This window comes from Heterodontus francisci, chromosome 18 (assembly GCF_036365525.1).
Source record: "Heterodontus francisci isolate sHetFra1 chromosome 18, sHetFra1.hap1, whole genome shotgun sequence".
NCBI classification, from domain to species: domain Eukaryota; kingdom Metazoa; phylum Chordata; class Chondrichthyes; order Heterodontiformes; family Heterodontidae; genus Heterodontus; species Heterodontus francisci.
This window is the reverse complement of record NC_090388.1, coordinates 17,909,001-17,936,473: the sequence shown is the minus strand read 5'-3', so window position 1 is coordinate 17,936,473 and position 27,473 is coordinate 17,909,001. Positions and strand designations below refer to the sequence as shown.

General features: G+C 42.3%; 1 long non-coding RNA gene across 1 annotated transcript; it reads right to left on the bottom strand.

Moving 5' to 3' along the window:
* Nucleotides 1-959: 959 nt before the first annotated feature.
* Nucleotides 960-26,055, bottom strand: LOC137379804 (uncharacterized). The gene is made up of 3 exons (XR_010976918.1): nucleotides 25,839-26,055; nucleotides 3,088-3,198; nucleotides 960-1,226 (listed from the first exon to the last, which is right to left on the bottom strand). It is a non-coding gene; the product is annotated as an uncharacterized lncRNA (long non-coding RNA).
* Between the last annotated feature and the right edge of the window lie 1,418 nt (nucleotides 26,056-27,473).

The window sequence follows — 27,473 nt, the reverse complement described above, 5'->3', positions numbered from 1 at the left end:
TGTAGCAACAATGTATTGCGCTATCTCGATCACTTGTCTGCAATTGTAGACACAGGGGGCAGTGTTTTACTTTCTAACAGCTGGAATAATCTACTGACAATATACAATTCCCCATCCACTGTTTCTTTATGCAGGAAAGCTCCAGTGGAGGAAATCTCTCTTTAATCATGACATTCGATGATAGAATTCCACAAAAAATCACAGAGACATCGGATGTAATATTGCTTATCGAAGAGTCCACATTTATTTTTCTAGCTATGGAGTTACAATGGAGGGTGCAGTTATATAGGAAAGCTTTCCTGTGCTGTAGCAAAAAAAAACTGCGGTTCAGAATAGATATTCAGAATACTGTTTAAATCAGCAGCAGAACCATTTTGTTAATGGCAGATTAAAGATGCACTTATTCTACAGATCATTTAAGTAATGGAACTGGATGAAGTTATGCGTTTCATTTATGCCTTTTACTTACACATTTTCATTTGGTTTAGGAATATTGTACAATATGCCCGCGTTAAATATCTTCACAGTCCTTTTCTTTCTCCAAGTAAAATACAACAGAATGTTAATGGGGGAAAAAAAGCTCAATTAGACAACTAGAGGTCAAACTCTTGGAATGGCTTTTACTTCGTGCAAACACAGTCCCTATTTTTGGCAGAGTGTCCTTTTCAGTCCTAGTCTGTCTCCGTTATTCCTTGCTGTGCATGTGTCAGAACGCCCTCTCTCAGATTAGATCACATCTTCTGATGCACACACTGAACATGCTTAATTATCGCATATTGGAATCTCTTGACCCGTTTCTAATTTCTCGTTGCGCCCTTCTCTCTGCCCATCTTTTGGTTAGTCACGCTTCTTTCATCTCAGGACTTTCTCTTCCCTTTAAATCCTGGCTCACAGTTTCCTTTTCTCAGGGCCAGCAAAAAAAAAGCACACGCTGCAGTTAAATCATCAATCCCAGAATTCAGAATCCTAGGCAATCTTCACGTAATCTGCGTGACTTTAAAATCTATTCTTCAAATAATGGACATCGCAGACTCTTTCTCTTTTAAAACTCGCTGTGCTCAGACCAGCTGCAGGAAAGCAGCATTGGTCCCTGGGGCTGTTTTAGTGAGTTGCTACCAAAGGGAACATCTGGAGTTAACAAGCTGCTGCCTCAGGGAGATGCAACACATTCGATGAAACTTCGATCAGTTGCTTGATGAAGCTGTTGCCTATTCTGTGGGCAGGTGCTGTATTAAAGAACCACACACATTTTCAGAAAGAAAAAAAGACCCACAGTTAATCTAAACCGGAAAACCTTGTAATAATAACCCTATATCACCTCAGCATTAAAATTGTCCTCAATTGCATTTTGCATTCATTCTCTCTCTTAAGATTTGCTTTAACATATGCTGTAGGCCCAAGTTCCATATAAAACCTACGCCTGTTACCATTATGTCTCATGGCAATTATGCCTGCAATCTGTTGCTAGCTGACATTAAATAGAGAGGCACTGAATGAATAATTTCTGTTGTTAATTATTGTAATCTCTTTATGGAATTATAAGAGTTTAATAAGCTGAAGAGCTTTACGCTGAATTCAAAGAATTACATAATGTTGGTTAGTCATGTTATAAGAATGGGATCCATAGTGATAGATGTAATTAAAATTAGGCTGATAACCTTTTGTTAGCTGAGCATATTTTGTAATGCGTGCAAGCTAATGAAATTTTGCAATCCATCAGAGATTTGAAAGACTTCTGTGTGTTCACATTTAAGTGTTTAACCTGTATGAAAGTAATTGGGCTATTAGTCTGAAGTTCCAACATGGCGCCGTTGCTGGTAAAACTTAATGATGAGGATAATGATGAATGGAGTTGGTCAATTTTGTTGGAGGAACAGATCAACTCCTGTAATACTAACATCATTGCCTGATCATTTGTAACCTTTATTGTACATATATTTTATCGGTACAGAATTGTCTTGTGATACACAAGTTATTTTTTTACCAATGGGTGATACACATGCAAGGCAAAATTGGTTTATCCTTCGAGAACTTTCCTGCCACAGCTCCCGTATTTGACTAAAACCTGGTCTCGGTCTATGCTGGCAGGTACTTCTGCCCACCCCTTACAAGGGCAAGGAGGCTAAAGCGACGGAACTAGTGTCTGGGCTAGTGGCGGGGACTCCTGAGGCCAGAAATTTCTTCAGCTCTGGTCTGTCCGAGGCTTGGTATAAGAATGGGGATCAGTGTGCCTAGTGACGTGAGGCACATAAAACCCCCAAAAGGGCACAAATGGGATCCATTTGGTGGGGGGTGCTGGGCGGGAGAATCACTGAAGGGACAAGTCAGATATTTTCTATTTCATTTCTATCAGTCCTATTACACAGAGGGAAGGAGCAAAGATCTCTATGAGGCCTTTGAAGGGATAGTTGATGGCCAGATGCCAGAAGTAGGGGATAGGTGAGTATCCACAATAGAGCACAAGCCCTCCCAATGGCTGCAAAATTAGATGGGGTCAGCATTGGAGGACATGGTCCTGATGCCATTGCTGGGATCAGAGCCTTCGACCCCAAAACATCAAGTCACTGAAGCAAAGTGTGCCAGCAGCTTTGTTTTATTTATTCATTTCATTTTAATCCTACATCCAGCTTAGCTGCAACTTAACTTGACAGTTATATCTTTGTGATGTTAATCAGCAAACAATTGCCACCACTTCCTATTATTCTATTAATTTTTTGTAGCACTGTAATGTACGCTGTCACAATCAACTGTGGATAATTGACTGACAGTAATTGTCCATTGTGTCACCTTCACGAGAAATGCAGAGATGGAAATACAAAAATAAACAGGAGTTGTAAAAAATAGAGCAATTCAAAAGGGCTGATACACTTGCCTTCGACAAGATGGAGGACAAAGTCACATGACACATACCATCTCCTGCATTCAAAATATGCATTCATGACTGCTAGAACTGAAACTCATTAACCCCATCTGCATTGAAATTAAACAGCTCATCACACAAGGATGTGAGCTGTCCACAACGTGAGCCCCCCTCAGGAATAGAAAGCCTGAAGTAACATGGGCGAAACTAACACATTATGAATCTACCTTTTCTGGAGAACAAAGGAAGTCATCAGTCATCAAGACATCAAGACATCAGTCTGGGATCTCCAGCCAAAGAGAGAATATCGAAAGCCATCTTTTAATTCCAGGACAAGGCTGAGAGAGAGAGAGAAAGAGAGAGAGAAATCAATTCCAGTTAAGACACTTGAACCCTGTTGAGACACTTTAACAACCAACTGCAGCAGAGAAATAAGGGTGTGCCTTTTGAACAATTTCTCCACTTGTGAAAATCAAAACTGAAGTGTTGACTGCCAAGAGACCTCAGCAACCCAGCAAGGTCAAGGCAACCAGCAAACAGGCCTGCAACATTAAAACTTATCTTCCAAGAGGATCCCACAGGTTTTCCCTGAAAACAGCAGACTGTTACACCTTGAACTCTTAATGCCTCTTACCCTTTACCTTCTATCTATCTTTTGTGAGTGTGCATGAGAGAGTGAATGCATGCATGTCGTGAAAATTTCAGGTGATTATTGTTTAATAAATATTTAATCTTATATTTTTAAACTCACAAAAAACCTGTCCCAATTGTTTATTTGGCCAACAAAACACAGGGGTTGAAACATTAGTAAACAAAACCACTATCTGTGGTCAGTTGGGAGATGACCAGTGGAAACCAGCCATGCCAAATGCTAATAATGGCCTGTACAAATTGAAGCCCCAGTTTAGTGAATGAGGTGTTTATGGTATATAAATATTAGTACACCTCCGACCATTTACCACTGGATTTGGCATATTTTATACATGTATCATCCATGGATTGGACTTCAGGTTATGCTGCAAGAAATCAGACTGTACGTTCCTCAATGAATTCAAAGCTACACAATGAAATGCAGCATTTTAAATTTCAGTTGCATTAATTGCAAAATCAATTTTTAAAACTGACATATGCACAGAAACATGTATATGTTGAAAACTCTGTAACAAAAGAAAGGATAATGCCCGTTAGTGTGAAAGTAAAGCAGAAGTGCAAAGAGTGACGAGGTCCTGCAGGGGGAGTTTAGGGAGTTAGGTAGAAAGTTAAAAGACAGGACCTCTAGGGTTGTAATCTCGGGATTACTCCCTGTGCCATGTGCCAGTGAAGCGAGGAATAGGAAGATAGTGTAGCTAAACACGTGGCTGAACAGCTGGTGTAGAAGGGAGGGTTTCAGATATCTGGACCATTGGGATCTCTTCAGGGACAGATGAGACCTGTACAAGAAGGACTGGTTGCATTTAAACTGGAGGGGCACTAATATCCTGGCTGCAAGATTTGCTAGCGTCACTTGGGAGAGTTTAAACTAGTGTGGCAGGGGGGTGGGAACCAGAGCAGTAGGACAGTGAGTGAAATAAATGAGGAGGACATAGTAAATAAGGCCGGTAGGACTAAGAGGAAGAGCAGGCAGGGAGATGTTGCTGAGCACAGCGGGACTGGTGGTCTGAAGTGCATTTGTTTCAATGCGAGAAGTATAACAGGTAAGGCAGATGAACTTAGAGCTTGGATTAGTACTTGAAACTATGATGTTGTTGCTATTACAGAGACTTGGTTGAGGGAAGGACAGGATTGACAGCTAAATGTTCCGGGATTGAGAAGCTTCAGGCGGGATAGAGGGGGATGTAAAAGGGGTGGGGGAGTTGCATTACTGGTTAAGGAGAATATCACAGCTGTACTGTGGGAGGACACCTCAGAGGGGTCATGCAGCGAGGCAATATGGCTGGAGCTCAGGAATAGGAAGGGTGCAGTCACGATGTTGGGGGTTTACTACAGACCTCCCAACAGCCAGCGGGAGGTAGAGGAGCAGATATGTAGACAGATTTTGGAAAGATCTAAAGGTAACAGGGTTGTGGTGGTGGGTGATTTTAACTTCCCCTATATTGACTGGGACTTACTTAGTGCTAGGGGTTTGGATGGGGCAGAATTTGTGAGGAGCATCCAGGAGGGCTTCTTGAAACAGTATGTAGATAGTCCAACGAGGGATGGGGCCATTCTGGACCTGGTATTGGGGAATGAGCCTGGCCAGGTGGTCGAAGTTTCAGTGGGGGAGCATTTCGGGAGCAGTGACCATAATTCCATAAGTTTTAAGGTACTTGTGGATAAGGATAAGAGTAGTCCTCGGGTGAAGGTGCTAAATTGGGGGAAGGCTAATTATAACAATATTAGGCAGGAACTGAAGAATTTAGATTGGGGGCGGCTGTTTGAGGGTAAATCAACGTCTGACATTGTGGGAGTCTTTCAAACGTCAGCTGATTAGAATCCATGACCAACATGTTCCTGTGAGGAAGAAAGACAATAAAAACAAGAAATGCTGGAATCACTCAGCAGGTCTGGCAGCATCTGTGGAAAGAGAAGCAGAGTTAACGTTTCGGGTCAGTGACCCTTCATCGGAACTGACAAATATTAGAAAAGTCACAGGTTATAAGCAAGTGAGGTGGGGGTGGGGCAAGAGATAACAAAGGAGATCTAGATTGGACCAGGCCACATAGCTGACCAAAAGGTCACGGAGCAAAGGCAAACAATATGTTAATGGTGTGTTGAAAGACAAAGCATTAGTACAGATTAGGTGTAAATACACTGAATATTGAACAGCAGCAAGTGCAAACATGAAAAAAAACAGTGGGTAAGCAAACTGAACAAACAAAGATGAAATGAAATAAATGCAAAAAAAAGATTGTAAAAAGTGTAAAAAAGAATGTTAAAAAAAAGGAAGAAAAAATAACTAAAAATGAAAGTAAAATGGGGGGCTGTCATGCCCTGAAATTATTGAACTCAATGTTCAGTCCGGCAGGCTGTAGTGTGCCTAATCGGTAAATGAGATGCTGTTCCTCGAGCTTGCGTTGATGTTCACTGGAACACTGCAGCAGTTCAGTTTGCTTACCCACTGTTTTTTTTCATGTTTGCACTTGCTGCTGTTCAATATTCAGTGTATTTACACCTAATCTGTACTAATGCTTTGTCTTTCAACACACCATTAACATATTGTTTGCCTTTGCTCCGTGACCTTTTGGTCAGCTATGTGGCCTGGTCCAATCTAGATCTCCTTTGTTATCTCTTGCCCCACCCCCACCTCACTTGCTTATAACCTGTGACTTTTCTAATATTTGTCAGTTCCGATGAAGGGTCACTGACCCGAAACGTTAACTCTGCTTCTCTTTCCACAGATGCTGCCAGACCTGCTGAGTGATTCCAGCATTTCTTGTTTTTATTTCAGATTTCCAGCATCCGCAGTATTTTGCTTTTATTATAGGAAGAAAGATAAGTTTGGCAAGTTTCGGGAAGCTTGGATAACGCGGGATATTGTGAGCCTAGTCAAAAAGAAAAAGGAAGCATTCGTAAGGGCTGGAAGGCTAGGAACAGACGAATCCCTTGAGGAATATAAAGACTGTCGGAAGGAACTTGAGCAAGGAGTCAGGAAGGCTAAAAGGGGTCATGAAAAGTCATTGGCAAACAGGATTAAGGAAAATCCCAAAACTTTTTATACAGATATAAAGAGCAAGAGGGTAACCAGGGAAAGGGTTGGCCCACTCAAGGACAGAGATGGGAATCTATGTGTGGAGCCAGAGGAAATGGGCGAGGTGCTAAATGAGTACTTTGCATCAGTATTCAACAAAGAGAAGGACTTGGTGGATGATGAGCCTAGGGAACGGAGTGCAGATAGTCTCAGTCATCTCATTATCAAAAAGGAGGAGGTGTTGGGTGTCTTGCAAAGCATTAAGGTAGATAAGTCCCCAGGGCCTGATGGGATCTACCCTTGAATACTGAGGGAGGCAAGGGAAGAAATTGCTGGGGCCTTGACAGAAATCTTTGCATCCTCATTGGCCACAGGTGAGGTCCCGGAGGACTGGAGAATAGCCAATGTTATTCCTTTGTTTAAGAAGGGTAGCAAGGATAATCCAGGAAATTATAGGCCGGTGAGCCTTACGTCAGTGGTAGGGAAACTATTAGAGAGGATTCTTCGGGACAGGATTTACTCCCATTTGGAAACAAACAAACTTATTAGCGAGAGACAGCATGGTTTTGTGAAGGGGAGGTCGTGTCTTACTACTTTGATTGAGTTTTTTGAGGAAGTGACGAAGGTGATTGATGAAGGAAGGGCAGTGGATGTTATCTGTATGGACTTCAGTAAAGCCTTTGACAAGGTCCCTCATGGCAGACTGGTACAAAAGGTGAAGTCACACGGGATCAGAGGTGAGCTGGCACGATGGATACAGAACTGGCTCGGTCATCGAAGACAGAGGGTATCAGTGGAAGGGTGTTTTTCTGAATGGAGGGATGTGACTAGCGGTGTTCCGCAGGGATCAGTGCTGGGACCTTTGCTGATTGTAGTATATATAAATGATTTGGAGGAAAATGTAGCTGGTCTGATTAGTAAGTTTGCGGACGACACAAAGGTTGGTGGAGTTGCGGATAATGATGAGGATTGTCAGAGGATACAGCAGGATATAGATCGGTTGGAGACTTGGGCGGAGAAATGGCAGATGGAGTTTAATCCGGACAAATGTGAGGTAATGCATTTTGGAAGATCTAATGCAGGTGGGAAGTATACAGTAAATGGCAGAACCCTTAGGAGTATTGACAGGCAGAGAGATCTGGGCGTACAGGTCCACAGGTCACTGAAAGTGGCAATGCAGGTGGATAAGGTAGTCAAGAAGGCATACGGCATGCTTGCCTTCATCAGTCGGGGCATAGAGTATAAAAATTGGCAAGTCATTTTGCAGCTGTACAGAACCTTAGTTAGGCCATACTTAGAATATTGCGTGCAATTCTAGTCGCCACACTACCAGAAGGACGTGGAGGCTTTGGAGAGGGTACAGAAGAGGTTTACCAGGATGTTGCCTGGTCTGGAGGGCATTAGCTATGAGGAGAGGTTGGAAAAACTCGGATTGTTTTCATTGGAACGACGGAGGTGGAGGGGCGACATGATAGAGGTTTACAAAGTTATGAGCGGCATGGACAGAGTGGATAGTCAGAAGCTTTTTCCCAGGGTGGAAGAGTCAGTCACTAGGGGACATAGGTTTAAGGTGTGAGGGGCAAAGTTTAGAGGGGATGTGCGAGGCAAGTTCTTTACACAGAGGGTGGTGAGTGCCTGGAAACTTGCTGCCGGGGGAGGTGGTGGAAGCAGATACGATAGCGACGTTTAAGAGCATCTTGACAAATACATGAATAGGATGGGAATAGAGGGATACGGTCCCCGGAAGTGCAAAAGGTTTTAGTTTAGGCAGGCATCAATATCGGCGCAGGCTTGGAGGGTCGAATGGCCTGTTCCTGTGCTGTACTGTTCTTTGTTCTTTGTTCTTTGATGACATTTATATTGGGTAATTTCAATGGATGGCAAACTGATACATTTAACTGAACAATGTATGATTTGAATTTTCAAGTTGTTTAGGCAGCAGTGCCAGTGTGCATTGCCTGAATGAAATGCAAATTCTACAGTTTATTATTTGCTAGTTAAAATTATATCTATTAGCTGTTAAAGATTGTACAGGTGTTAACAGTTGACTGAATTTAGAAATTAGAAGCAGTTCCTAATATTCAAATTATTAAAACCTAAAGTCTTTAAAAACAAAATTTCCATTGCATAAAGAGTTAGCTGGGGCTATCAGGAAAATCATGTACCATGGACAAATATCTCTCTGAATCGCAGGGGAAATCAAATACCACAGATGGATAGCCACATAGACAGTCAGGGAAATCAAATGCAATAGATTGATGGTCCCCAAGACCACCAGGGAAATTGGATGTTGCACAGAATCTGACAGGAGAATAAGATGCAATGGATCCATAGCCACTGGGCTAACAGAGAGCTGGAAACTTTTGACCATTTAAAATAAAAAATGCTTTATTTTACAATTTATTGCACTTTCCCCTTAAGTGTCCCCACTCTACACAACTCTCAGGGCTCTGCCCATGCAGCTCTTGATTTAATCACTGCAAGAAATGTGGGAGCAGCCAGGAGCTCGTTTTCCCTTTCAGTGTTTGATTATTGAACAGCAGCTATTGTGGCGTCACAAAGTTTGGCAACCCGCTGTTTGGTAAATTAAGGGCACAAATCTGTGACCTGTCACAACCATTTCAAAATTCAGAGTAAAACCAAAGGTACCATGGCTCCTTTCCAGCCTTCAGCACCATCAACTCACTAAATATACAGTTGTGCAATATTTTGCAATGATATTCAAAACATTGTGTGCACACAGAATGACTTTCATGACAAGTACATGATGCTATATTAGCAGAATCATGGTACAAAAATTTAGAATTTTCCAAATAAATTGTAAATTGATCAAATTTCAACTCCTCCTCACTTTAGCCTATTTATTTAACAGGTATACTTTAAGGAAATAGGACATAAATGAAGCACTTTCCACCAACATCTTGCATTTCTGGAACACTCCTCACATTGCAGAGAGGGGTGTCTCCAAGCATTTTTCAAGTCAGTGAACAAAGGGTTGACTTTGAGCAAAAGAATAAAATGGAATGGTGGGTGGGTGGGATGGGGTCGGGGTCGGGGTGGGTGTGCAGGCTGCTTTAGTTGACCTACTGCAGTCAGGCAGAGCTTTGTTGTATAAAGGTATATTCCCCTCTTCCTCATAAACTCTGAACTCGCAATAGGACTTGGAGCTGAAACCTATACTATGAACTCTGACTTGAACATCACGTGATTCAAAATGGCTTCAAGTTTAGTGAGATGGGGGTCAACTGCCGTTCAATTTGAAGAATGTCCAAACTGAGGCCAGCATACTTATCCTTGACAGACTGTAACGAGATCAAAATGAGAATCAGTTTTATTATTCCCTCTGTTGGTGTAATGTTATCAGTTTACAATTCTGCTTCATTTTCATCGTGTAGCAATATTAAATAAGCATGACTGACAGGTCAATCTATGCTCTCAGTTATTTTGGTGCATGGGGCAAATTACACTCACAGCCCAAACACATTGGTAAGAAAAAAAAATGTTAGATTTAATACTTAGAATTTCCTGCAGCTTTCTATTCAATCATTATAAAAACTGGAATCACATTATCAAGGACAGTAAAATAGAATTAAGTTAATTTTAGAGGGCACTGCTGTCATTAGCTCTCTTGTTTACAATGGAACTGCGATGAAACCCTCAGGGTCAGCAGTAAGTATAATGCCCACGCACAATTTTATTATTAGTATTGTTATCAATCTCAGCACTGCAAAAGCTTTTTAGAAAAAAATCCTGATCTGTGACCAGATCAGAGGTTTCTTTGAAGCATTTTTTTTATAACATTGGGAGGCTTTTCTTTCCAGAGAAGATTTTTATGTGTTCTTATTAAGTTGAGGAAGGTCAAGCTGGGAGTGGAATATTTAATCTTTTCTTTGTTCCTCTGAAAGCTCCATTAGTTTCAAATCTCAGCCGTACTCTTTGGTACACTGACTCTGGCCTCCTGTTCATCTCCCTTTCCTGTACCTTCACCATTGGTAGTCAAAACATCAGCCACCCTACTCTCTGCAACAGCCTCCCTAAACCTTTGCCTTGCTACATCTCATCCTGCCTTTAAAAGATCCCTCAAAACCCATCCCCCAGACAGTGCCTTCAGTCGGCTCTCCTAACTCTTCATTCATTGCTCATTATTGGCAACCTATGTGAAGCACCTTGGGATGCATTATTCCATTAAAGGTGCTATATAAGCTCAAACTGCTGTAAATTTGATTATGAAGCCAAGGAGCTGCATGCTTGTAACTGAAGAGAATTTGCAGTTGTTATAGGTAGAGGGTGAACACTATTTACAGTCAATCCTTGTTGACAGAGTTATTAACTTGATGTGCGCAGCTCTGAAGACAACATGTTATTTGTCTAAGCATTGTCCACCTCTGTCTACATCAGCCTTAACCCCAACCTTAGAACAGCATACAGCACTGCTCTGATAGTTCCATTGCCTGCATTATCTATTTTTGTCACATCTTTTCGTGGAATTACCAATTAATGTCTAATTCCCACCAATTCTGTGGTGTAGGCTTGTGCATACTAGGAACTGGTTTGACATGTCCAAACTTGTTTCTCAAAGGACACATGGGCCTATAGTCAGAAGAAACTTTCATTTCAAAATTTGCAGATGACACAAGACTTGGAAGTATTGTGAACTGTGAGGACAATAGCAATAGACTGCAAAGGGACATAGACAGGCTGGTGGAATGGGCAGACATGTGGCAGATAACAGTTAATGCAGAGAAGTGTAAAGTAAGGCATTTTGGTAGGCTGAATGAGGAAAGGCAATATAAACTAAAGAATACAATTCTAAAGGAGCAGAGAGACCTGCAGGTAGATGTGCACAAGTCATTGAAGGTGGCAGGGCAGGTTGAGAAAGTGGTTAAAAATGCATTCAGGATCATGGGCTTTATAAATAGAGCCATAGAGTACAAAAGCAAGGAAGCTGTGGTGAACCTTCAGCCTCAGCTGGAGTATTGTGTCCAATTCTGGGCACCGTGCTTTAACAAGGATGTGAACACATTATAGAGGGTGCAGAAAAGATTTATGAGAATGGTTACAGGGATGAGGGACTTCAGTTATGTGGATATATTGAAGAAGCTGTGGTTGTTCTCCTTAGAGAAGAGAAGGTTGAGATGAGATTTGATAGAGGTGTTCGAAATCGTGACCAGTCTAGCCAGAGAGAAATTGTCCCGATTGGTGTAAGGGTCAAAAACCAGAGGCCACTGATTTAAGGTGATTGGCAAAAGAGCCAACGGTGACATGAGGAAAAGCATTTTTAACACAGCGAGTTCTTATGATCTGGAATGCACTGCCTGAGAGTGTGGTGGAGGCAAATCCAATTGGGGCTTTCAAAAAGGTGTTATATAAGCACCTAAAGACAAAGAATTTGCATATCTACGGGGAAAGGACAGGGGAGCCAGACGGGCTGAGTTGCTCTTGAAGAGGGTCAAATGGCCTCCTTCTGTACTGTAATCATTCTATGGTTCTATGATCAGTCTTGGCTGGATACAATCACAGACGTGAAAGGATCCAGTTATAATATGGGGATGTTCAAAGCAATAAACACCAGGCTTCACAAGCTTAAACCATTCACCAAGCAGCTCTCAAATAGAACAGCAACAACTTGCATCTATATAGCAACTTTAACACAATATAACCCAAGGTGTTTCACACAAGCATTATCAGTTTGACACTGAGCCACATAAAGAGATGTTAGAGCAGGTGGGCAAAAGCTTGGTCAAGGAGATAGATTTTAAGGAGTGTCTTAAATGGGAAAGAGAAGTAGAGAGGCAGAGATATTTAGGGAGGGAATTCCAGAACTAAGGGCCTAGACAGCTAAAGGCATGGCTGGCAATGGTGGAGTGAAGGACATTGGGGATGTACTAAAGGCCAAAATTGGAGCAACACAGAGTTCTCGGAAGGTAGTGGGGTTGTAAGGGGTTACAGAGATAGGGAGAGAGAAGGCCATGGAGGCTTCTCCTACTCTCAGAAATACTCTTCGCCCCCCCCCCTCTAGTAAAGGAAGACCCAAGAAACCGCCATACTGCAGATGATGATGGGAGAGGGAGAACAACATTGCTGGGAGAGGAAGGTATATTTTTAGTCCCCATCAGCAGGTCAGCTGTTACTACTGTCAGGTTTCTCAAGGCCTTCAGTCATAGTACACATGTCACTTGAACATGCACTTCAGCTGTCATAACCTAGAGGGCTATGGACCAAGAGCTGGAAGGTCGAATTAGGCTAGGTAATTCTTTCTTGGCTAGCATGGACACGATGGGCTGCATGGCCTCTTATTGTGCCATAAATTTTTCTATGTTTCTATGTTTCTCACCAATACAACCTACAGATAATTCAAAGTTATTTAATTCAAATAATATATAAATTCAATTTTTTGAGCAAAAAAGTGCCCCACTGTGCTGTTCTATTAAAGTTTTTCATTCAAATTGGAGAATAATTCAATTTTTTTCTGCAAAAGAATTGACGTGGTATAGATCGAAGTCCTAGCATTGAATTAACATGGCACCAACCAGCCTGCCTCCCTCTTGATTCTAACCTGCACAGCCCTCGAGCAGTTCTAATGGAATTTATCTTTAATTTGGCTGTTCTCTCTATGCACAGCTAAAAAAAATGCTTAAAATGTGTTTTTTTTTAAATGCTGCATTCATGCCAATGTGTAGTTTTTCTAAAGCGTTTTCAATTCAATTTCTGACATCAGATGAGCTAAATTCAAAGTAAATATTAGCATAGGACAGCTGGGACAAAGACAGAAGGGCAAAGGCTGTTGGATTGGCAACAGCCATGCTTTAGTTGTCTGTTGAACAAAACTGCCCTACAGTATAAAGTGGGCAGTTTTATTAACAGGAGTTATCATGCCAAATATGACTTTGAGCATAAATTATCTACTTACTTGATGGTTGAGATCAGTAGTTGTAGCTCCAAGTCTCAAGCGCACTGGGGTTTTCAGTTTGAGCAAGTTGCAGAATTATCTCTACAAGAGTGGATTTCAAAATACTTTGTAGCATTATGCAACAGTACTATTGGATTGTGATACGGCACCATGAGACGAGAAGCCAGATGGGTCTAGTCGCATAATGAAACTCTGGCCATTGAAAAGCAAAGCTAATTAATCCATGGAACAAATACAATAGATTTTGCCTGTGGTACTTAAATGTGCCATTCAAAGAATTTCTGCAATGTAATAACATCACTGGTGTTATATTCTGAAAAGTAATCCTGTGAGGTATGGGACCTGTAATGTTATAGCCCTATCTACAAATGCACTCCCATCTACAGAAGCTCCACAAGGAGATTGCCGCCTTATAAAATTACCCCTTTATCCGCTTTGGAATATTCCATCAATGCCTTCACTTTGGATGCTGAAAATAATATTATCATTGCTGCGATCTCACATTCTATTGGTGTTTCTATTGATAGTGTGAAGACTGACCAGAATAAAAGCTTCACGAACTCAAATTCTCTTTTCCAGCAAGGATTTGCAGCAGAATGCTCCATTTTCTTAATTTATTTTTTTATTTAGAGATACAGCACTGAAACAGGCCCTTCGGCCCACCGAGTCTGTGCCGACCATCAACCACCCATCTGTACTAATCCTACACTAATCCCATATTCCTACCACATCCCCACCTGTCCCTATATTCCCCTACCACCTACCTATACTAGGGGCAATTTATAATGGCCAATTTACCTATCAACCTGCAAGTCTTTTGGTGGTGGGAGGAAACCAGAGCACCCAGCGAAAACTCACGCAGACACAGGGAGAACTTGCAAACTCCACACAGGCAGTACCCTGAATTGAACCCGGGTCGCTGGAGCTGTGAGGCTGCGGTGCTAACCACTGCACCACTGTGCCGCCCTTTCTTGGTGTGTTAATTTGTTTCGCTAATTTATGTATAAAAATTGGCACCATTATTATCCCATGCCCTCTGTGAATTTGCCTTGTTTCTTTCATTTTCTCTATTTATGCTTCAGTTCCAGGATGAACAATTCTTCATAGGTAATCCCAGCTATACAACTAAATTCTAAAACAAAAACCCCACTGTCTGATCTCTGTGCTCTAGCAAATCATACCCTTGCTCTAAAAATTGAGTAGAACTAATCAGAGCTACTGTATGAAATTGTGAAGAGCGGTACTACTTTTAGTTCAGAGGATTGTTATACTTGAGCCTTGAGCAACAATAGACTATGGTGCTCTATAAGGACCAACTGTAAAGCCACTTCTAAATAAGGTTTGATCCAAATTCTACCTCTTCAGATCAACAGCATTGGAAACAGTCTCAGTTTAGGCAGTTCAGATCAATTGAAACCTCAGATAGCCCCTGCCCCCACTGCTCTGCAATGTCAGGTGTTGCAATAGATAAGACCCAAAGCTATCAACGGAATTGACAGCAGCATTAAGAAATCCAGATCACATATTGGCATTCAGAGATCCCAAAAATCTCTGAGCCACGGACCTCACTTCTATTTTAGAGTTTGGATTTGGATTCCTGAAATGCACGAGAGCCTTGTCTCCCGACCCACTCATTGGAAGCAAGCTGATTCCTTCCAAACAAACCTGCACTGACATACTGTGTTAGGGAGCTGTGGATGTCCAGTTGTTGAGCATATTCAACAACAACAACAACTTGTGTGTGCGTATCCGTGTATATTGTGACGGAAACCACGCCTGCCAAATGGAAACATTAATTTAGTCATATGGAACACTGTTTGAAACCTTTTACTGGACACGACAAGTAACTTTTTAAAAAGCAGAACTGAACTGTTAAAAATGGCCAAGCATATTTGCATTCTGAGAAGATAGGGCTGGCTGAGAGACAGCTGAATTGAGAGACCATGGGGGTGCTCACTGATTCAATTAGCGAGGTAGGTTTTGTCAATAGTGATGATCAAAAGACATCGACAGCCTTTGACTTTGTAAGAGCCAAACTCTACCTCCCAGGCAACCCCCACCACTCCCCCCCGGATATGTCTGAAAGACTCAAATTCAAACAACCTGCCAGTAACTGTTGTTTCAAACAAAGAGATGATCACATGACCACTCAGCTGGTGTAAGACTGGCGTGTTTTGAAGTGTGCCTCACAGAAAGAAAAAAGACTGCAACTGGACTGGCAGAGAGAAGTCTCTCTCTCTCTGTCCAGCAAAGTCCCAGGGAAACCATGGTGGCAGCTTGTAACGCTAAAAGACTACAGAACTACAGGCGACCAGCAAGAAGACAATTGAAACCTCTCTTCAGCCTTCTGGTACCAGAGAAGCAAGCCTGGAGTTGTGCACGTGGCCCCAGCAAGTCCTTAACTTCAATTGAGGACATTATACCAAGGATATTAAGAACCATATCTATATTCCATTTATTACAAACTCTACTTCAACCCCCCACCCCCCCGCAACTCTTTCTTCCCCTCTGTATCTATTTGTGTGTGTGTGTGCCTCTCATATGTCTGTGAGTGTGGATACGTTGCGTATTTTAGTAATTTTAACTGGGTGAGAGTAATAAGGCTAATAACTTACATCTGTATTGTTTAAACCTAAGAAAACCTGCCTGATTGGTTCATTTGCAATTGTAATTAGAGTGTAGTGTGCAAGGGCTCACTGAGGTGGTAAGGTAAAATCACTGTGTTTAAAAAGATAAACCCTGTTACGGCCAAACCAGAGAAGGGACAAGAGGGGAGCCTGACACCGGTCATAACAATATATATATAATATCTATCTATATATATATATATATATATATATATATATATATATAGTGCCTTTAATGTAACAAAATGCACCAAGGTGCTTCACAGGAGTGTTCTAGAGCAAAATGTGACACTGAGCCACATAAGGCCAGGTTAGGGCAAATGGTCAAAAGCTTGATCAAAGAGATAGGTTTTAAGGAGTGTCTTAAAGGAAGAGAGACTGAAATCAATAGGTTTTTGGATGCTAAGGGAATCAAAGGATATAGGGATAGAGTGGGAAAATGGAGTTGATGTAGAAGATCAGCCATGACCTGATTGAATGACGGTGCAGATTCGAGGGGCTACTCCTGCCCCTATTGCTTATGTTCCTACTCTCCTCCGAGCTAGGTAAATGAATTTTCCTGATCTAATATTTTATGATAATTAAAGCAGCTTACTCTCAGGACTGTAGAAAAGTATTTAGCTGCAAGACAAGTGTAACTTTTAACGCACTGTTGTTCTAACAGTAAATGTTCAAGCCCTTGTTTCTCATGATACCTGTTAGAGACACTTGCCTTCAATTTACTTCAGGTAAGCACCTTTTTCTATAACAATTCTTTTCTTTTGGGCCTCCTTATCTCGAGAGACAAACAGCAGTATAAATAACTGCAGGTATAGAAACACTTCAGTTGTATGGAAATGCTCTGTAGAGGGATTAGATCTACCCAGTATCAGCGCAGGAAATTACCCTTGCAATATTTTTCTATTATCAGTGAAATGAAAGAGGCAATATCAATGCTGTAGTTTAATAAAATTGCAGATACAATGACAAATTTGAACAGACAACGAGAAAAAGCAGCAATAAATTAAACAGTGATATAATTATTTTGGCTGAACTCATTTCAACGATTCTTCAGTTTTCCAAGGTAAAATCTTTCTAGCCTGAGGAGATGGTTGTGCTCTATCTAAGTGGCAATTAATTTTGCACATAGCTGGAACTGATAGCAATGCACATCGGCTTATTAGTTGATATGAGGTCTGATAGTGTGAAATAATGGGTCCATGCAATGTGTTGAGGGTTTTAGAAGCTAATGTGCAGGTGATTCTTCTTCAGAGGCACTGTTTATGCTGAAGATTCTTAAGAGTCAGGTAAAATGACACAGGTTTTTGTCGTCTCTGGAAAGGCAGTGATTCTTTTATTCAGTCCCGCACAAGTGTGCCTGACACTTTCCTGGAACATTAATCAAGTGCAGCCAGAATGAAAATCAATACAGAACTGAGGCCCTGTATGTTTATAAGGAAACACGTATTTCTTTTCTAAAAAAAGGACTTAATGTTCCTTCAAGTTGCATCTCCTTTTCTTAATGACCGTGTACACACTGCATCATGCACTTTCCTATTCTCTGTGGATAATTAAGAGCAAGACTTTTCGCTGATTACATTACAATGTCTTGGACGAGTGCTGCTGAAGTCACCCATTTTTTTTTGGAGGCATCCTACTTTGTAAAGATTCCAGAACTGGAATATACCGAAAAGTGGAATCTAGGTCACTGTAATCTGTAATAAGTTGCTCCTGTTGTTTGGCTCAAAGGCAAATTGGGTCCAGGACTATGCCACTTGTGCAGGAAAACCAGTCCACATCAGTCTTTAGGTCACTGCTGCAGTAAACGATATCAGGACCGGATGAGATGCATCCAGAGGATTGGAGAATTGTAAATGTAACACCTTGTTCAAAAAGGGTGTAAAGATAAGCCCAGAAATTACAGGCTAGTCAGTTTAGCCTCAGTGGTGGGAAACCTTCCAGAAATGGTAATTCGGGACAAAATTAATAGTCACTTGGCAAAAGGCGGGTTAATTAGGAAGCCAGCATGGATTTGTTAAGGGAAAATCGTGTTCAACTAACTTGCTTGAGTTTTTGGTGAGGTAACAGAGAGGGATGACAGTAATGCTGTTGATGTGGGGTACATGGACTTCCAAAAGGCATTTGATAAAGTACCACACAGCAGACTTGTCAGCAAAGTTAGAACCCATGGAATAAAATGGACAGTAGCAACCTGGATACAAAATTGGCTGAGTGACAGAAGACAGAGATTAGTGCTTAATGAATGTTTTTCGGACTGGAGGAAGGTTTATAATGGAGATCCCCAGGGGTCGATGTTGGGACTCCTGCTCTTCCTGATATATATTAATGACCTAGATTTGGATGTCTGGAGCATAATTTCAAAATTTGCCGACAATACAGAAATTGGAAGTTTGGTGAACTTTGAGGAGGATAATGTAGAACTTCAAAAGGACATAGACAGGTTGCTGAAATGGGCGGACCAGTGGCACATGGAATTTCATGTGGAGAAGTGTGAAGGGATTCATTTTGGTAGAAAGAATGCGGAGAGACAAAATAAAGGGTGCAACTCCAAAGTGGGTGCATGAGCAGAGGGACATGGGTGTTGTTACGCCAATGTGCTTTGTTGAATGATAATTTTCTTTAATCCACTGACTGGAGATCTAAATTTATATATTTTTTTAAAAGACATTGAAAAGGACTGTAAGGAGCGAGGCAAAATGGCTGCATTTCCCAGCAAGAACCAAGACCCAGAATGTTTAAGGGAACTGCTTGTTCTTTTTCTTTTAGCAATAGAGAAATTCTGCTAACTGCTATGTTTTGTGTATTTCTGCAGCAGAGAGAGGAGAAGCATTTGGACTCTGACATGTGCAGACCCAAGTGGGGGTCTCTCTCTTGCTCTCTCTCCATTTCAGCTTACAAGCTTTGAATTCTGCCTGTTGCCTGATCACCTTTGCATACTCCAGCTACAATCAGAAACGCCGTTGGAGGAAATCATCCGCAATGCTGTATCCAAGAGACCCACCAAACTAGTCATCTACCTCTTTAAACTAAAACCCTGAGGACCACTGGATTCAACTAGAAGCCTGCGGAATCACCAAATGCCACAGACTGTATACCCCTTTTTTATGGACTCTAATCCAACCATCTGCTTTTCCCCACTCTGTAAACTGTTTGTTTGTGTGTAAACGTTGTGTGTGTGTGTGTGTGTGTGTGTGTGTGTGTGTGTGTGTGTGTGTGTGTGTGTGTGTTAAAGTCGATGCATGGTTTATTATTTTCATTAGTTCGGTTTAGGTACAATAAAGTTAACCTCTTTCTTTGTTAAACTCAAGAAAACCTGTTCAATTGGTTCTTATTATGATCATAGCAAATAAGTAATCAAAAACCTACTGAATTGGCCAGTACATCCACATTAAGAAAGAAATAAACCTGTTGTGGTCAAACAAAGAGAGGGAAAATAGGGAAGCCCTTCGACCCCTCCTCACTTGACCTTAACAGTGTATATGTGCATAAATCATTAAAGGAGGCAGGGCAAGTTGAGAGCATGGTTAATAAAGCATACAGCTTCCTAGGCTTTATCAATGGGGTCAGAGAACACAAAAACAAGGGATTTATGTTAAACTTGTATAAAACACTGGCTCCGCCTCAGCTAGAGTATTGTGTCCAGTTCTGAAAAGAAGAATGTGCAGGGTATCGGGGAGAAGGTGGGGGAGGGGCACTAGGTGAATTGCTCCTTCAGAGAGCGAGCACTGACACAATGGGCTGAATAGCCTCCCTCTGTGCTGTAACCATTCTATGATTCTAACTGAGTTCCTGTAGTGTCAGCTAGTGACAGTCTCTCCTTAAACTCATTTTGCAGAAAGAATTTGTATGCATTCAAAAAATCCCTGGGGATAGGGGAAACATTTTGGGGAAGGCAGATGAAGTCAGTAGGACTGGAATTACACAGAATGTACAGCACTGAAACAGACCATTCAGCCCAACTGGTCTATGCCTGTGTTATGCTCCACAAGAGTCTCCCCCGGTGCCTTTTTATCTAACTTTATCAGCATATTCTTCCATTCCTTTCTTCCTCATCTAGCTTCCCCTTAAATGCATCAATGCTATTTGCCTCAATTTCTCCTAGTGGTAGTGAGTTTCACAGTCTAACCACTTTCTGGGTAAAGAGTTTCTCCTGAATTCCCTGTTGGATTTATTAGCGACTATCTTGTATTTATTACCCCTTGTTCTGGACTCATCCACAAATGGAAACATCTCTATGTCTCTATCAAACCCACTGCACAATCTTAAAGGCCTCTTAAAGGTTACCCCGCGACCTGCTGTTCCCTAGAGGCCCAGCCTGTTTCGTCTTTCCTGATAGGTATAACCAGTCAGTTCTGTTATCATCCTACCAAAAATATTTTGCACCTTCTCCAGTGCCTCTATATCCTTTTATAGTGCTGTGGTGGTGTTCAGCCCAGGGACAGGTCCTCTGCCCAGGAGAGATGAGCATGAGTAGGGAAGTAGGTATATGAGGCGGTTTCACATTGTCTTCCTCAGACCGGAATGGGAATTGAACCCATGCTATTGATGTTGCTCCGAACCACATGCTAGCCATCTTGAGCTACCTGGTTCCCCCGTTTTATACTACGGAGACCATATCTCTTCACAGAGGTCTGTGTGTTCTCACCAAGGTTCTATAAAAGTTTAACATAACTTCTCTGCTTTTCAATTCTATTCCTCTAGAATGATAAGAGTAATGGTCTCCCACTGATAGCATGAGGCCCGCAAGATTGTAGGGACAGAGAGTGATGAGGGGGTAAGAGGAAGAAAAGGCTTACTAGCTTTCCTTGCTTCCTACTGCAGTCAGAATTCTTTGCACGGACGAGCCCACAATATCGACTAAAAGATCAGAGTAAAGGAAAACTAAGAAAAGGCTAGAAACAGAAGCTGAGTGAAAGAAATAGGCCAATAATAATGCAGTTGTTGAGTTAATTCAATATGGTTTTTGTGTTGAGAAGGTACCAAAGCTGCACTATAATTGAGTAAAGTTGTGAACCGACAGTGCGACAAATATTGCTATGTTGGTTGAGAGCACCCTGTGGATATACTTTCACATTGCTTAGCTTTCCCACCAGCTGAGGTGTAACTGCGATTATAAATCATGGTTCCATGGTCTGCCCTTTAATGTTTGAATGTTAGTAAAAAGACAGCAGGACAGCTGGTTCCTCGCTAACTTAGAAATTTAACTATTACCCTGAGTGTAGCTCTGCACATCTGTTAAAGTTGACATGCATAGTGCTCCATTTCTCCTGAGAACAGAGAGTTAGGGACCTGCCGTTATAAGTTAGTCCTGGGCATCTTTCACTGTTGTAAAAGACATCCCAATGTTAAACCTTTCTCGCCACTGTGCAATAGAGCCATAAAAGAAAGAACCAAGAGACCAAAAACATAAAGAAAGTTATTTGCAGGTGAAGGACAAACTGAAAAGGAATTTGCATTTATATAGCACCTTTATGGCCTCAGGATGTCCCAGACACTTTACAGCCAATGAAGCACCTTTTGAAGTGTAATTACTGTTGTAAAATAGGAAATACTGCAGCCAGTTCACACACAGAAAGCTCCCACAAACAGCTATGGCCAGATAATCTGCTTTTCTAATGATGTTGGTTGAAGGGTAAATGTAGGCAGCATAAAGTGGAGAATGCCCCTTGCTCTTCTTCCAGTTGTGCCATGGGATTTTTTAGATCCACCTGAGAGGGCCTTGGTTTAAAGATTCATCCGAAAGACAGCATTTCCAACAGTGCGGCACTCCCACAGTATTGCACTGGTGTGTCAGCCTAGATTATGTGCTGAAATCTCTGGTGTGAGTCTTCAGACAACAACCTTCTAACTCGGAGGCTAGAATGCTCCCAACTGAGTCAATAGAGGAGCAGATACAGAGAAAGAAACTAGCTGTTGCTTAACCCAGGCTGTCTGTCCATTCACGTGAATATAACCAACTACTATTCACAGATCATAGAGTTCTCTCGATGTCCAGGCCAACACTCCTCCCTCAGCCAATACCATCAAACGCAGAATAACTGACCCTTCATTTCATTCATTGCTTGTGGGATCTTGCTGTAAGCACAATGGCTGCAACCATGACCACAGGGTGAATTTTAACATGGGTGGATACATGAGATTGAGTGCGGGTGGAGATTAAATTGGGAAAAATTCCGAGCATGTTGAGAAGCCAGTTTCAACGCGCCAACTTCTCAGTTTTACTCTGGTGGGACGAGGAGCAGGCTTCCAGGAGGCAGCTGGCATTTTGAATATGTTAATGAGGCTGGAAGCATATGATTTAACCTGCTTTGCGGGTTTTACGGTGGATGACCAGGTTTTCAAGGCCTCGGGAAATGGACACCCCTATCCCCCATCCCAAGATTGTACAAGTCCCGTCAGGGTCTGGGATTTTACCTCCCCCCCAGGAATTGACAGGCTCACCCTCCAGGGTCTGAGATCACACTCCTGCAGAGTTAACCCGCCCAACTGGAAGCCAAGCCTGCCAATCAGACTGACTTCCGGGACGGGAAAGATGTATGCTATGGAGTTCTGACACCATAGCGTGTAGGGAAAACCAAACTCTTCTGGGTTTCCTGTCCAAAACTCTGCAGCCCCATTACATGACCCTCCCCTGTAAATATCAAGGCCTATTCTTCAAACTTAATTAATTAACTGAAGTGTCTTGGGACATCCTGAGGACGGGACAGGCACTATCTAAATGAAAGTTCCTTTGGAATTTTTTAGTAACTAAAAGAGAAACAGTAAGTAATGGCAGAGATGAGCAGAAGCCAATGAATATAAGAACTGTAAAAATGATTTGAAGTATAGCATATTTCTTGAAGATCAGAGGCTGTAGAAAGTGGCAAATTAATAACCACAGTAATTATGAACTGAGATAAAATTTAAAGCAAATCTTTATTATTCAATTCTTTTTGCTAATAATTTGTGTTGCATAAAATTTGAGCTGTTCACAAATTAAGTGGAAGCTTCTCTCTACCTTAATTTGATTAGTGTAAAAAGTATTGGATCATCTCGCTACAGGCTTGTCCCATCATATTAAACCAAGTTTCTAAAAATGGTTAGTAACACCTCGAGAGTATTTTCTTAGTGACAATGAGTCATTAAATGGCAAATATCACGATACATTAGAGGCTAAAATAGTCAAAGTCACCAGGCTTTGCAGAACGTGCCTAGCAGTCAAACTGCTCATAATCTTAAAAGTAATTCAGTGCTACAGAATTGAATGAGATGTAATTTATAAATGGGCCAGATTTATTACTGAGTATCGATTGCACGCTTCCTTATAGCCCCTCCAGTTGCATTCTTTAGTGATATTTTGTTTTAGTATTTAGACGGCCAAATTTGCTTCTTTTACACCTAGACCCATTGAATTGCCTGGATGCAGCAAATACAGGAAGATCAGATGAGAAGGAGCCTGAATAATGTTCCATCCATTTAAATGAACAGAAAATCAGGCTGTTACTATTACTATGCACTCTCCACGACCTGATTATTCTAGCTGCCCAGGGAATACAATGACCCCAATGGCAGGAATAGGGAAATCTGCCCCTGACTGTCCAAATTCACTTGAAAAAGAAAATTATAACTGAGGCCTGGAAAATCCACAGGCCTTTGATATTGATGTATGTGACAGGATCTACCTGACCTTCAGGGTGGTGAGGAGATACTATAATTTGAGTAAATTGGACATGCAGCCATGCCACTAGGGGTGCATCTCAAGTACCCACCATAGGACAGAGGCTGCAAAATGGCCTGTCAGTTTCCCTTATCAAGAGGCCAAAAAGATGCAAATTCTTCAGTGGTCCAGGCCTGGATTTCAACCCAGACCAGCAGATCACAGCCACCATTTGCCTTGGCCCTTATTCAGCATTCCAGCCTATTGACACGCCACTCGGTCTGGGCTGAAGAAAATTCTGGCCTAGGAGTGCCTGTCCCCAGCCTGCTGGTCTTGTTCAGGGTGGGGAGAGGCTGTACCCCCAACAAAGGCCAATGGAAACTCCTGAGAAAGTCCAGTCTTATCAAGCCAGTCCTTTGTTTTCTCAAAATCAGCATTCAGTGTTGACTGTCTTCTCACTTTCTCAATTTTCAATTCAGGCTTTTAAGAATGTTTCCCAGTCAGAACATTTCACCCAATGCGATTGTAACCAGCAGCTATATTGTTGCTGTAGCTTTGGGTCTGGCCTTCAGGTTGGCATTCCCATCTTGGAGCCTTGTAATTACTTGATCAAGAGCTCAAAGGGCTGAATTTTCCATTGGGCGGGTGGCTCTGTCCACTGGCTGAAAAGTCTGTCGCGAGCCCACTTCCGCCAAGCCTGGCGAGCCAGACCGGCATGTTTTGCTCCTCTGACCTTTAATTGGCCTTGGGTGGTATTTCCACCTCCTTGAAGCAGGCCTAATGGAGCTGCCTGCCAATCAGTGGGCTAGCAGCTCTTAGTCCTATCAGCGCCACCGGGAGCAATGGCCACTGCTGGGGCTGCATCCAGCCATTGGAAGCAAAAGGAAGGACGGCCCTGGAACAAAGGTAATTTTTTTGGGCCTCGCAGGGGACAATCAGTCGGGCCCCAGCAAGGTAAGGGGGGGTCGGTTCAGGAGGGGAGGGGGGAGTGTTGTGCATTGGGGGCGGTTGGGGCTTTGGGGGTGGCCCTCCATAGGGCACACGGTGCCTGATCAGGAGGGCCCCCAACCAGCCTGCAAGAAGGTTGCCTGGTTTCACCAGGTGGGGTTTTTGAAGTTTCAGCTGCCCGCCAGGCAAAGATAAAATACCTGCGGCGGCAGGCAGAGGCCCTTAGGTGCCAGTTAATTGGCACTTAAGGGCCTTGATTGACCTGGGGTGGGCGGGCCGTTTCTCACCGCTGCTGCCCCGTGTAAATTTGCAACGGGGGGATGGAAGGGGGTTGGGAACGGCCACCCACCCCACCCCCACCACCCCCCCATGCCTCCCACTCAATTTTATGACCCCCCCGCCAACAGCCGCTCATTTGTGGGGGGGCGTAAAATTCCTACTCAAGTCTTCTTGTTCATTCAAGGTTTGGCTCTACTTGTTCCTGAGTTTGCTTTCTGTTCTGATGATGTAAATGTGGCCTTTTCAAATTCTGCCACTTGCTCTGAGAACTCTCAGTTTTCCAGTTTGGCAGTATCAGTCTGCAATTTCGGGTGTCATTTTACACACTGACCCTGTACAGTAGGAATCACAGCTGACAACATGTCTCCGCTACTCGGGGATCTGCTCTGTCTGCTGATTTGTCACTCAGGCAGCATTTGAGTCAACTGTGAAAGTGGCAATTTGAGAAGTGGGTAGACTGTACATGTAGCAGGGATCAGTGGGCAAGTTCTCCTCGGAACTTTACGCTTTACACCATTCACCTGCTGCATTTTTCAGAATTCAGAATACTACAGTACAGAAGAAGGTCATTCAGCCCATCATGCCTGTGCTGGCTCTTTTGAAAGAGATCTCTAATTAGTACCACTGGCTCTGCTCTTGTCCCATAGCCCTGCATGTATTTATCCAATTCCCTTTTGAAAGTTACTATTAAACCTGCTTCCATCAGCCTTTCAGTCGGTGCATTCCGATCATAAAAACTCGCTGTGTACAAGAATTTTCTTCTCATTTCTCCCATCTGTCTCTTTATGGACTAGAATTTATTATATTCGTTATACAACATAATAGCATGCACAAGGTTGAACAGAAAATTATGAGAATGATGGCTGTTGTATGCTGTGGTAATTAATAATGAAACATTTATATTGACTCACCCTTCAAGTTGTATTTTGCTAATAATTTCTTCTGATTTCAGGACAAATCACTGAGCAACCCCGCCCACATTCCTTTGTTGAAACCCATTGGATGTATTCTTGTTTCTTTCTTCATATAACTAGGGACGGCTATTCCTGTTTGTCAAAGCGACAGCATCATTTGGGTGAACCGAAGGGGGAGGGGTAGCACCAGCAACACTCACGACAGCATGGCATCATCAACTGTACTGGCAAAAATTTGGGAAAAAAAATTCTTTCAGTCTTCAAATCTCCTGCTTTACAGATTGATTGTGCTAGGCAAGGCAGCAGTTTAAATTTTAACGTACTCACTGTAGCCCATAGCAATCCTGGATACCAGGAACTCCTACAGCCCAGCAGTAGTAATAGGAGGAACATTGGTCAGCTTTACACCAGTGTTATTGGCCAAAGAGTCACACCATTATTTCAAACTAGCCACATTAGAATTTTTATCTGCCAATTCACGCCCAATCTCTAACACCACAATGTTCATTTTAATCCACTCGCAGGATGCAGATGTTGCTGGCTAGGCCTGCATTAGTTGCTGTTCCTAGTTGCCCCGAGAAGGTGGTGGCGAGCTTTCTTCGTGAACTGCTGCCGTCTGTGTGGTGAAAGGGCTCTCGCAAATCTGGGAAAGGGTTGGGCGAGGAGGAAGAGGTCGTAACGTGGAGGAGGCATTGGGAAGAGCTCAGAACTTGCAGTGGCTTTGAGATTCTGGAAACGAACAATTATTTAGCCAAATTAAGTTGCAAGGAGCCATTGAAACTCAAATATTTGGCTGGCAAATTGTGGTGATTTAAGGACTAGACAGCGAAAGTATAGTCTACTGACTGATGTGGACAGACTTCCTTTTGTATTTGTAGTTTCTGGCTTTTTGCTGAAAGTAGTCATTTATACCTACTCTTTTCAAACATATTCCTTGCACAAAACACGCTAACATTATTTGCCTGCCCACAATAATTCGAGGCAAGTGAGTTACTCCGAAGCTGGAAACTAATTCAGTCAAAGCAAAACCTTTAAAGCAGATTGAAACCAGCTCCTGACACTTGTTATGTGGGTGTTAAGATTGACTTCATTCGGTCTGTATGTGTTATTAATCAGGTAGCAGCTACAGTGAATTGCACTAGCCGAGCACAATATGGTGCTAAAATCTGCAAACCAAGGTTAAATGTATCTCATGATTGAACAAAATGAACTTCTTTGGCTGCTGCAAAGTGGAAGGATGTGGAATTTTGACATTCCTCTCACACAGGCACTAACTGATGTAAGTTAATGATACATTCCCCCTAATCATAAGATCATAAGAACTAGGAGCAGGAGTAGGCCGTCCGGCCCCTCGAGCCTGCTCCGCCATTTAATAAGATCATGGCTGATCTTTTCGTGGACTCAGATCCACCTACCCGCGCTCTCACCGTATCCCTTAATTCCTTTATTGTTCAAAACAATAAAGCTTTAAAAACGTTTACTGAAGAAGCGTCAACTACTTCACTGGGCAAGGAATTCCATAGATTCACAACCCTCTGGGTGAAGAAGTTCCTTCTTAATTCAGTCCTAAATCTGCTCCCTCTAATCTTGAGGCTATGCCCTCTTGTCCTAGCTTCACCTGCCAGTGGAAAC